Genomic DNA, 10,854 nt, shown 5'->3' with positions numbered 1-10,854 from the left:
AAATAAACAATTTTTTTTTTTAAAGACCCAAAACAAAGAATTTGTTTGGGGACTTCCCTGTCTCTTCAGTGATTAGAACTCAGTGCTTTTGCTACCGGGACAGGGTTCAGTCCCTGGTCGGGGAAATAAGATCCTGCCAGCCACACAGCACGACCGAAAGAAATCCAAATGCTTTGCCCACGTACCCACGGCCTTACATGACTGGCGCCCGGCACCCTCTCTGACCTGACATCCTACCTCCACCCCACTGCACCCCACCCTACTCCTCTGTTGAAGTCACTCTGGCTTTTTGTCACTCCCTGGCCTAATTTCCCAACTTAAGACCTACTATTGCTGCCCCCACTCCAGCACCACCACCCCCCCACCATGGAGCTCCCACCTCCAGGATCTTTGGATATCTCATTTCTACACAAGCCTTGGGACCTTCTGCAATGCCACCTCTAAACAGAAAGCCCCCTCCTACCTTCACCCCCAGCACATACAGCCAAGACTTTTCCAGACTTCTTCACCATGCATATCACAGAAATGGCTAGCAATGATGTGCCAGGCTCTGCCCAGGGCACTTTACATGAACACTGAGTCATTTCTCATATTCAGTTAAGTTATTATGTTATTATTCCCACTTAAGATGAAAAAACTGAGGCCCTGAGAGGTCAGTACCTTTCACAAGGTCACACAGCTTGAAATTGAAAGTTCAGTTCAGTTCAATCACTCAGTCGTGTCCGACTCTTTGAGACCGCATGAATCGCAGCACGCCAGACCTCCCTGTCCATCACCAACTCCCGGAGTTCATTCAGACTCACGTCCATAGACTCAGTGATGCCATCCAGCCATCTCATCCTCTGTTGTCCCCTTCTCCTCCTGCCCCTAATCCCTCCCAGCATCAGAGTCTTTTCCAGTGAGTCAACTCTTCGCATGAGGTGGCCAAAGTACTGGAGTTTCAGCTTTAGCCTCATTCTTTCCAAAGAAATCCCAGGGCTGATCTCCTTTAGAATGGACTGTGGGTCTCCTTGCAGTCCAAGGGACTCTCAAGAGTCTTCTCCAACACCACAGTTCAAAAGCAGCAATTCTTCGGCACTCAGCCTTCTTCACAGTCCAACTCTCATATCCATACATGACCACAGGAAAAACCATAGCCTTGACTAGATGGACCTTAGTCAGGAAAGTAATGTCTCTGCTTTTGAATATGCTATCTAGGTTGGTCATAACTTTTCTTCCAAGGAGTAAGCATCTTTTAATTTCATGGCTGCAATCACCATCTGCAGTGATTTTGGAGCCCCCAAAATAAAGTCTGACACTGTTTCCACTGTTTCTCCATCTCTTCCCCATGGAGTGATGGGACTGGATGCCATGATCTTCGTTTTCTGAATGTTGAGCTTTAAGCCAACTTTTTCACTCTCCTCTTTCACTTTCATCAAGAGGCTTTTTAGTTCCTCTTCACTTTCTGCCATAAGGGTGGTGTCATCTGCATATCTGAGGTGATTGATATTTCTCCCGGCAATCTTGATTCCACCTTGTGTTTCTTCCAGTCCAGCATTTCTCATGATGTACTCTGCATATAAGTTAAATAAGCAGGGTGACAATATACAGCCTTGATGTACTCCTTTTCCTATTTGGACCCAGTCTGTTGTTCCATGTCCAGTTCTAACTGTTGCTTCCTGGCCTGCATACAGATTTCTCAAGAGGCAGGTCAGGTGGTCTGGTATTCCCATCTCTTTCAGAATTTTCCACAGTTTATTGTGATCTACACAGTCAAAGGCTTTGGCATAGTCAATAAAGCAGAAATAGATGTTTTTCTGGAACTCTCTTGCTTTTTCCATGAGCCAGCGGATGCTGGCAATTTGATCTTTGGTTCCTCTGCCTTTTCTAAAACCAGCTTGAACATCTGGAAGTTCACGGTTCACGTATTGCTGAAGCCTGGCTTGGAGAATTTTGAGTATTACTTTACTATCGTGTGAGATGAGTGCAATTGTGCAGTAGTTTGAGCATTCTTTGGCATTGCCTTTCTTTGGAGTTGGAATGAAAACTGACCTTTTCCAGTCCTGTGGCCGCTGCTGAGTTTTCCAAATTTGCTGGCATATTGAGTGCAGCACTTTCACAGCATCATCTTTCAAGATTTGAAACAGCTTAACTGGAATTCTATCACCTCCACTAGCTTTGTTCGTAGTGATGCTTTCCAAGGCTCACTTTACTTAACATTCCAGGATGTATGGCTCTAGATTAGTGATCACATCATCATGATTATCTGGGTCATGAAGATCTTTTTTGAACAGTTCTTCTGTGTATTCTTGCCACCTCTTCTTAATACCTTCTGCTTGCACATTGCAATCAGAGATTGTCTCTATGAAACAAAGGGGTCTAGGAAAGCTGTATCTACAATTCTAGTCTAATAAGCATAAGGATGGGATTGTAGAAATAATTTGGCCTAATGCACTCAGATTACAGGTGGGGAAGTGAAGCTCACCATCACAGTGATTTCACAGCAGTCTTTATTTATTTATTTTGGTTTCCAGAGTTTGGCTTTATTTGCAGTACAGAAATCATTTGGAGACATCACTGAAGCAAATCTTCTGTCAAATCAATACTGTGCTCCAGCTTGGTCCGTTGAAGAAGCCACATCTGGGATACAGAAGAAGCTCCTATGTTTATCTGCTTTATGATGGGTTTCTTTCCCCTCTCCGCTCATCAGTTTTAATAGGTTAAAACACCGCACACAGGCTTCCTCCAAAAGACTATCCAAGTCTGCAGTTTGGTTAGAACTGGAGGCCCATGTAAACTAAGCTTGTGGCTGGGCTGGGTGGGCACTGTCCTGACACATGACGTGAACGGAAAGGGGTGGGGAGGAGTAAGGGACGCTGTCCCCGGTAACAGACATTCAGTTCTGAACCTCCTCACTGTCAAGAGGAAAAGATGGCACACAAACTGCACTGACCCAGCTCTTGAACAATGGAAGCTCATAACTGCAAAGGCTACGCTGATTAAAAGATACAAATACTGTATCAAGTTCCCTGTATCAGTATCACAAGGTTTTAAAACTGATCCTTCACTAGAAAACACAAGCCAGTATTGGTTAAATTGAACAGAACTTGGGAGCCTGCTAATTCAAAAGAGCCACTCCATGAAAACAAGTTAATACATGATATGAGAAAGGGGTGGAATATTTACTGGTACAGTGCTCTGCAATCTCTCAGTTTTGATTACAAAAGCAGGCCTTACAATACTGATTTCATACAATATGCATCATTTGCCAAATTTTAAGTTTGTCCTTATTAGATGATAACATGTACTGCTGTTAGTCTTCCCCATAGATGTCATTTTCCTTGCGCTTCATTTCCTCAAAGTCAAACTCGGATCCCATCATCCTCTTACAGATGTCCTTAATGTCATCACAGGTTGTCTCAAAGTGAGTTTTTGCATCATAGGTACAGGATATAAAGATCTGGCTTTCTGTTCCCAAGTCTTTTGGTACAAGGAGGTCACTGATGCTAACGAATTTCTGCTCAATTGGTTCCAAGAACTCCAGGGCTGGTCTGATTTCCTTCTCGGGCTCCTTGGTCTCCACCATTGTGCTGGCGATGGCGATGTACTTGCCTTGTGCGGCCACATTGTGTGCAGAGGGGATCATGCAGAGGTAGATATCTGACGTCCGGTTGACTTGGTTCTGTGGAATAACGATCTGGCAGGAGCTGGTGTCGTTGGTGTTTTTGATGGGGTGGCTGAGGATACAGATGACTGATCACCTGGCCCACTTTTTCTACTGGATCTTTCACATAGCTGGGATCGCAGATGAGCTTCTTACAGCGAGCAATCTCTCCTTCAGATTTTACACCAATCACCTTTCCATTCTGCATAGTGATTTCTTCAATTGGTTTATTCAGCATGTAGGTACCTCCATAAATAGCACTTAGCCATGCAAATCCCTGTGGAAGTTCTCCAAGGCCATAGAGTGGATAAAGGTATGGGCTTTTGCCATATCTTGCCAAAGATTCGCTATAAAGTTTAATTCTATTAGTGGTTTCACAACATGGCTGATCTAAATAGTCATCAGTTCTGGTGCCAGGGCATGACCAGTAAAATCTATAACATCTTGGCCCAAGTCAAATTTCTTATACACCTCTCGCATTGATGTCTTCTTAGGATCAATGCCCTCAGAAGTTCGAGGATCGTTCTCATCAAAGTTGGCGACATATACCAGGAAATTTCTGAATCGACATTTTTCAAACAGCCCCATTAGGCTAGATGCCAGGGCTTCTGCTTCAGGGGAAGGAACCTTGTAGATCTTTCCTCCTTTATAAACAAAGCTCCCTTCAGTTACTTTGAAATCCAGATGGCGACTGACCTCCGTAAAAAGCAGCCTCTTAACCAGCTGACCATTTACCATAAGGAACTTGGGGATTAAGTCAACATTCCAGTCTCTTCCTCTGCCCGTGGATGCTGGTGGACCGAGTATCTTAAATCTTTTGTATAAATCTTCCAGCGGTGTTATAGATGCACTCTCTCCTCCATAATACGGGTTTCTATCCATGTGAAGAACCTTCTTCCCATTCACTGACATTCTACCTGACAGGGTACATTCCGTCAGGCCGGTGCCCAGCACATCACGTCGTGCTCCTCATTCATGGAGGGGCCGGGTGCGGACGGAGACCCCGAGGGACTCAGCTCTAGGGGTCTGGGGCTGCGGCTCCCCGAGGAGGAGGCGGACCAGGGGGTGAGCACTCAGGCCGGACGGGGCCCGAGGAAAAAGGGAAGCAGAGGCAGAGACTACACGGAGCTAGCGAGCGGGAGTCGGCCGCCACCTCAGGCAGGAAGAGCAGAACGGGGCAGGGCAGGTAGGGAAGGCTGCCAGGGAGCCACAGCAGTCTTTAGACTGAGAAACTGAACTCCTAAATCCCCCTTCACCACAGTGCCCTCCGTGTGCTCTGTCAGTGAGCTCCACCCAACGTATTACTTTTTATATGAGTTCTTTATTAGAGACATTTTGGAAGCAATGCCATTGATTCCAAAAGTTGCTCTAATGGTGCAGCCAGTGGCCCAACAGGGATGACTATCAATGGTCCTGACATTTTGGCCATTCTCAAAAGCATACTGTTTAGGGCCACTCCTCACCAGTTCTGTTCTCTAAATAAGAAGAGTGTGGCTCATCTGGTGACAAGAGGCTGAAACTGATCCTTGGTAGTTCAAGCGGCAAAAATCAAAATGCTTTGAAAAGGTGGTGCCATTTTCCCCCAAGTCCAAGGAGGAAGTGAACAACTAGGCCTTGATGGGAAGAAGGACAGAAGCCAGAGGCCTCCCAGGGAACTCAGCCAGTCTGTGGACGTTTCTTCTGTGGCAAATTCTGTTACCTGACTCAGTTCCAGAGACCACAGGGTTTTTGTGCCTCCCATAGATTTCCACTTTTTCATTAGAATCGAATGGTTTGAATGGGCCAGAGATTCAGAGTTACATAGGAAGGCATGGCTGCTGCAGATTCACTCTGGGGTGTCAGGGAAATTTCCAAAAGGGATAACTGTTGCGAATCAGGGAGTCACCCAAGATCTTTTTCTCAAATTATATGTTCACTGCCCACCTCACATAATATCTTTATACTCATGTTTCCAAAGATGTCTCTACATAACCTAACCTAATTATTGCACATAAAATCACAAGTTTGCACATCCCTTCTTCAACCTGGGACAAAATCACAACTGACTGTTGCCTCAAGATGAATTAACATCATCAGGGTTTCTGCTCCGAGGCCAGGATGTTAGTTTGATAGTGATTCCTCTGGTAGTTCCATTATGATTCTGTCTCAGATCACTATACTTGGAAGCAGTGGGAACATTTAACCACTGCTATATAACAGTGAAGAAGAAGAAAAGAGGTGAAAATAGAAAAGAATAAAAAGGCATAATTTTTGTTTAATGAAATGGAAGTGGTGGAAGCAACTTAAACATCCACTGGCAGATGAATGAATAAAGAAGATGTACTATATATATTATTATATATAATAAAGAAGATATGCAAATATATATATATTTACAGCAACAAGGACATACCTAGAGGTTATCACACTAAATGAAGTAAGTCGGAAAGAGACAGACAAATATTATATGGTATCACTTATATGTGGAATCTAAAATATGACACAAATAATTATTTACAAAACAGAAACAGACTCACAGACATAGAAAAACAACTTATGATTACCAAAGGGGAAAGGGCAGGGGGAGGATAAATTAGGAGTTTGGGGTTAATATATGCACACTACTATATATAAAATAGATAATCAACAAGGATCTACTGTGGAGCACAGGGAATGATATTTAATAGCTTATAATAACCTAGAATGGAAAACAACCTATATATATATATACATATAAACATATATATAAATATATAAATCACTTTGCTGTACACTTGAAACTAACACAACATTGTAAATTAACTATTCCTCTAGACAAAAATGGAGGTGGTAGTTAGTCATTCCTCTGAGACTTTCCTAGCAAGCAAAGGGACCGTGGTAGAGGTGATCAGTATTCATTTCTCAAGCTGGCCAAGGGGTCACAGCGGATGTTGACGATTTCCCTCCTCTGCCACTCAGTCCATGTTGCCCTTCCCTCTGACCCAGGATCAAGGATTAACAAGAACAATGGCCTGGACGGCTTCACGGTTGCTTCTCCTTGGACTTACTCCCGTTGCAATGCAAACATATACATGATATGCAATCACATACAGATAAGCAATCAGGTAGAAAGCTGAGGCTGTCTGTTGCCTCTTTAATTTTCTCACAGAGGTACACCTGAAATTTGGCAATCTAGACATTGAATGTAGAGGAAGAGCCAGCCACGTCAGATGATAAACTTGCTGCCTTTGTATTCACTGTTCTATATCAGCAGATATATAACTGCTGTATATTAGATAATATATCATGTGCTATGCATGTGTGACACTGGGACAATTTCCCTCTACCTGCTCTAGAGCAAGGACCTGGAGCTTTTCCACTTATGTACATGGAAGGGCTTTTCATGAACAATTCTAGCCTTAGTCTACCTCAGACTTAGTCAGCCCTTTACTAGTCATCTTTCTTTGCTAGTTTGATTAATTCAGACCTTCATCCCTAAGAGATATGAGACTTTGAAGATCCTGTTTGTGAGTGTCGAGTGGTTTTCCATTACCTGCCATGGAGAGGGAAGGATTTCTTCCAGTTTCAGCCATACTGCTTCTATGTAGCTGCATCTCCAGTGGTGACAATAATGACCGAGTCAAATACCACCATCCCAGGACTTCCCTGGTGGCCCAGTGGGTAAGACTTCGACTTCCAATGCAGGGGGGGTGGGTTCGATACCTGGTCAGGAAGCTAAGATCCCACATGCCTTGTGGTCAAAACACCAAAACATAAAACGGAAGCAATATGTTATGAATCCAATAAAAACTTTAAAAATGGTCCACATCAAAAACAAAATCTAAAAAAAACAAACAAAAGATGGTGTCATATAGAGAAGAGAAGAGGGAGGAGGGAGATAGAGACTGATAAATATGTGAAAAAATGTTCAACATCATTCATTATTAGAGAAATGTGAATTAAAACCACAATGAGGTATCATCTCATGCTAGTCAGAAAGGCCGCCATCAAAAAGTCTACAAACAATAAATGCTGGAGAGGTTGTGGAGAAAAGGGAACCCTCTTACACTGTTGGTGGGAATGCAAACTGGTATAACCACCATGGAGAACAGTGTGGAGATTCTTTAAAAATCTGGAAATAGAATTGCCATATGACCCAGTAATCCCACTCCTGGGCATACACACCAAGGAAACTAGAACTGGAAGAGACACATGGACCCCAGTGTTAATTGCAGCACCATTTACAATAGCTAGGACATGGAAGCAACCTAGATGTCCATCGGCAGATGGGTGGATAAGGAAGTCGTGGTACACATACACAATGTCAATGTATGGCAAAAACCACCACAATATTGTAATTATCCTCCAATTAAAATAAATTAATTTAAAAAGAAACAAAGAAATACTGGTTGAATCGAGGCTCTGTAATGCCTCCTACATTCCCTCCAACTGGCAAAGTCCTACCCATCCTTAAGGTCAAATCATATGTTCCTATGGGGCTGCTGTGAGGTTTAAATGAAAGGTACATGAAAGCACAGAGCAGAGACTCATACACACAGCCCTCCCCGTCCCCACCAGGAAGCCCAGTTCCATGGCAGAAGGTACAGCTGGTGGGAACCAGGTGAGGAGGTGACAATTCCCCTTGCTCAGTGAGCCCATCTCAGCCTCACCGGGTCAGCTGAAGTTGATGGTGACCACACAGACTCTGCTGCTACTAGATTTCTCACCTGTCAAACTATAAACAAGACCTGGTCCATGAGACTCCGTCAATCTTCACATTATCCTTCCACGTCAGATGGCATGGCCCGTGCAGAACCCATGGCGACCCACCCACAGAGCAGGTGGTTAGATGCATCATCACCCCCACAAACAAAGCCTGACAGTCAGCATCTCAGTGCATCCAGCCAAGCAGCTCCTCTCTGCGGTTACCTCACCCCAGGTCGCCAACAACCAGACAGCATGTCTAGGCACAGAGCACAAGCTATTTAACATCTGTGCTTCAGGGTCAGGCCTCTGTTTAAGATGAATGAGCCTGCTGAGGTCGTTTGTCAAAGTGAGGGAGCAAAGACAGGCTGCCAGACAGCAGGACATAGCGACCTTTCCCTTCCTATCACCCTGATAGGCTTGGGTTCTGTGTGGCCTGAATAATTCACCATATGCTTGCTGACATTATTCCTCTGGGCTTTTTGACTCCAATCACTTTTCTGATCATTGAGGGAGTTAAAAATTGCCTTAATCTCCATTGGGCAGCAAGACTTGATATCCATGTGGGATCTCTTCCTCCACTTTACAGATGAGAACACTGAGGCTGGGAGGTCAGATCTTCCTGGGGAACAGGGTGGAGCAGGTGAGTCAGCATTCAAACCCAAGTCCTCGAGACGACACTCTGATCTTGACCCTGAATTATGCATCTCACTTTCTTTATTTCTTACTAACCACACCACTCAGATTGGCTCTCTTCCCTCTACCTCCTGCATGATATCAACAGAGGTGATGTCCCATAAACATCACAGACACCACACTGACTCATAGACAGAACAAGGAGGCAAGACCTTGAGAGCTGAGCAGTGACTGGAAATAATTCACAAACCCATGCTCAGGCACCCTGAGTCCTCACGGGGCCCCTGATCTCTGGGCAACTGCAGTCCCCTCATCACTGAGATTTTGTCCAGGAAGCCTAACTATTTACAGTCATTTTGTGTCTCACTGTCTTGCGCTAAAGGATGGCTTTAGATAACAACCAGGTCCTTCTGAAGACTATTCTACCCACAATCTATACAGAGCCAGGCCACTCATCCCATCACCCCCTTACATATATATATATATATATATATATATATATATATATGTATGTATTTTTAGCAAGGCTTCTTTGCAAAATAGGAAGGCTGCCATTTCTGCACTGATGAAGGAAGCAGTGGTGCTAAATACCAAAGCCACCTCCAATCTCTATGGGAGGGCATCAGGTGGGTTGATAGTGGCCAACAAGGACTGAGGTGTGCTGGGCACCTCCAGCCAGCCACCGTGTGCACAGTTCCTCTTCTCAGTCCTGACCCCCTTCTTTCCCCACCTCTCTCTTTCCTCAAAGGTTTATCTTATTGGGTGGTCAACACTTGCTAGCCTCTAGCCTCTGTGATCGGCCTCCCTGGAGGCTGAGACATCTCAGACATGTGCAGGAATGCTGAGGAGACATACGGACATCTCGTGGGACTGCTGACTTACAGCCAAGAAGGGGACCTGAGGGTCACTCGTCTCTGAACCTGCATAAGGCACATGGACTGCCACTTCCTGCTAACTGAGGTCAGCAGCGTCCCTTCTTATCCTCACTGTGAAATGGACAGCATTCACGGACCCAGCCTAAACATCCTGGCTTGATCATCGCAGATTTTGCCTAGTGTGATAAGACCTACCTGCCTCCAGAGCTTAGAGCAGTGCCTGCAAAACAGGGGGCACTCAGCGATCGAGGAACTGAACTGCTAGAGTGAACATAAAGCCCAGGACAGGCTTGATGCCATAACTTCGGCAAGCAATTGGCCAAAAATGCTTCATGAATGATGATGATATCATCATTAAGTTATCAGCACAGAGCAATAGTGCCTGAAATATACAATAGCGAGTAGCCTTCAGTAAACATTATGAATGCAGGCAGGTCATTATTGCAGCAGAAAAAGAAACCCGCCAGAAGGGACCCTATTGTGTAGTGTACCTCCCTCCTTCTCCCATCAGGTGACAACAGAACCAGGTGCCCTAGAGTATCAAGAGGTGAGAGCCAAAGAAACCTGTGCTTCTTCCATTTGAGAGCTGTGGTTACAAAGGTCTATCTTCACTGTGAATTTTCTCCTCTCAAGCCAAAGCTGCAACTCTGTAATTCCATAGGCATATGGAGGTGGATGATCTACTCAACCCTCTAATAAAATTTACTTGCAAGAAACAGCTATTGTGGGAAGAGAAAGGAATTCTTGTAAATATGTAAGGCTGCAAAACACAAGCCCCGAGTGACACCTGGCCCCCAGATGCCAGGTAGAAGCCCAGCTCTCAGACCCACAGGGAACAGCTGGGTGGGACACAGCTGAGCTAATCATGAGGCATGCCAGGCCAGAACTGAAGGTTATCACCTTTGCCTTTAATAAGGATGCTTTGAGAAATGTTGCAGGGAGCTGGCTCCTGAATTTGCTGTAAATACACGGTCAGATCAATTGTCAAAATGTTACCAGGATCACATCTGGTTGATAACTTGTTTTTTAAATTTAATG

General features: G+C 44.6%; 1 pseudogene; it reads right to left on the bottom strand.

Annotated features, from left to right (window-relative positions):
- Positions 1–2,506: 2,506 nt before the first annotated feature.
- LOC120865436 lies at positions 2,507–4,620 on the bottom strand (annotated as a pseudogene).
- Between the last annotated feature and the right edge of the window lie 6,234 nt (positions 4,621–10,854).

Source organism: Oryx dammah, unplaced genomic scaffold (genome assembly GCF_014754425.2).
Source record: "Oryx dammah isolate SB20612 unplaced genomic scaffold, SCBI_Odam_1.1 HiC_scaffold_6, whole genome shotgun sequence".
In the NCBI taxonomy this organism is placed as follows: domain Eukaryota; kingdom Metazoa; phylum Chordata; class Mammalia; order Artiodactyla; family Bovidae; genus Oryx; species Oryx dammah.
Note: the sequence above shows the minus strand (reverse complement) of the source record. Positions and strands in the feature narration are given on the sequence as shown.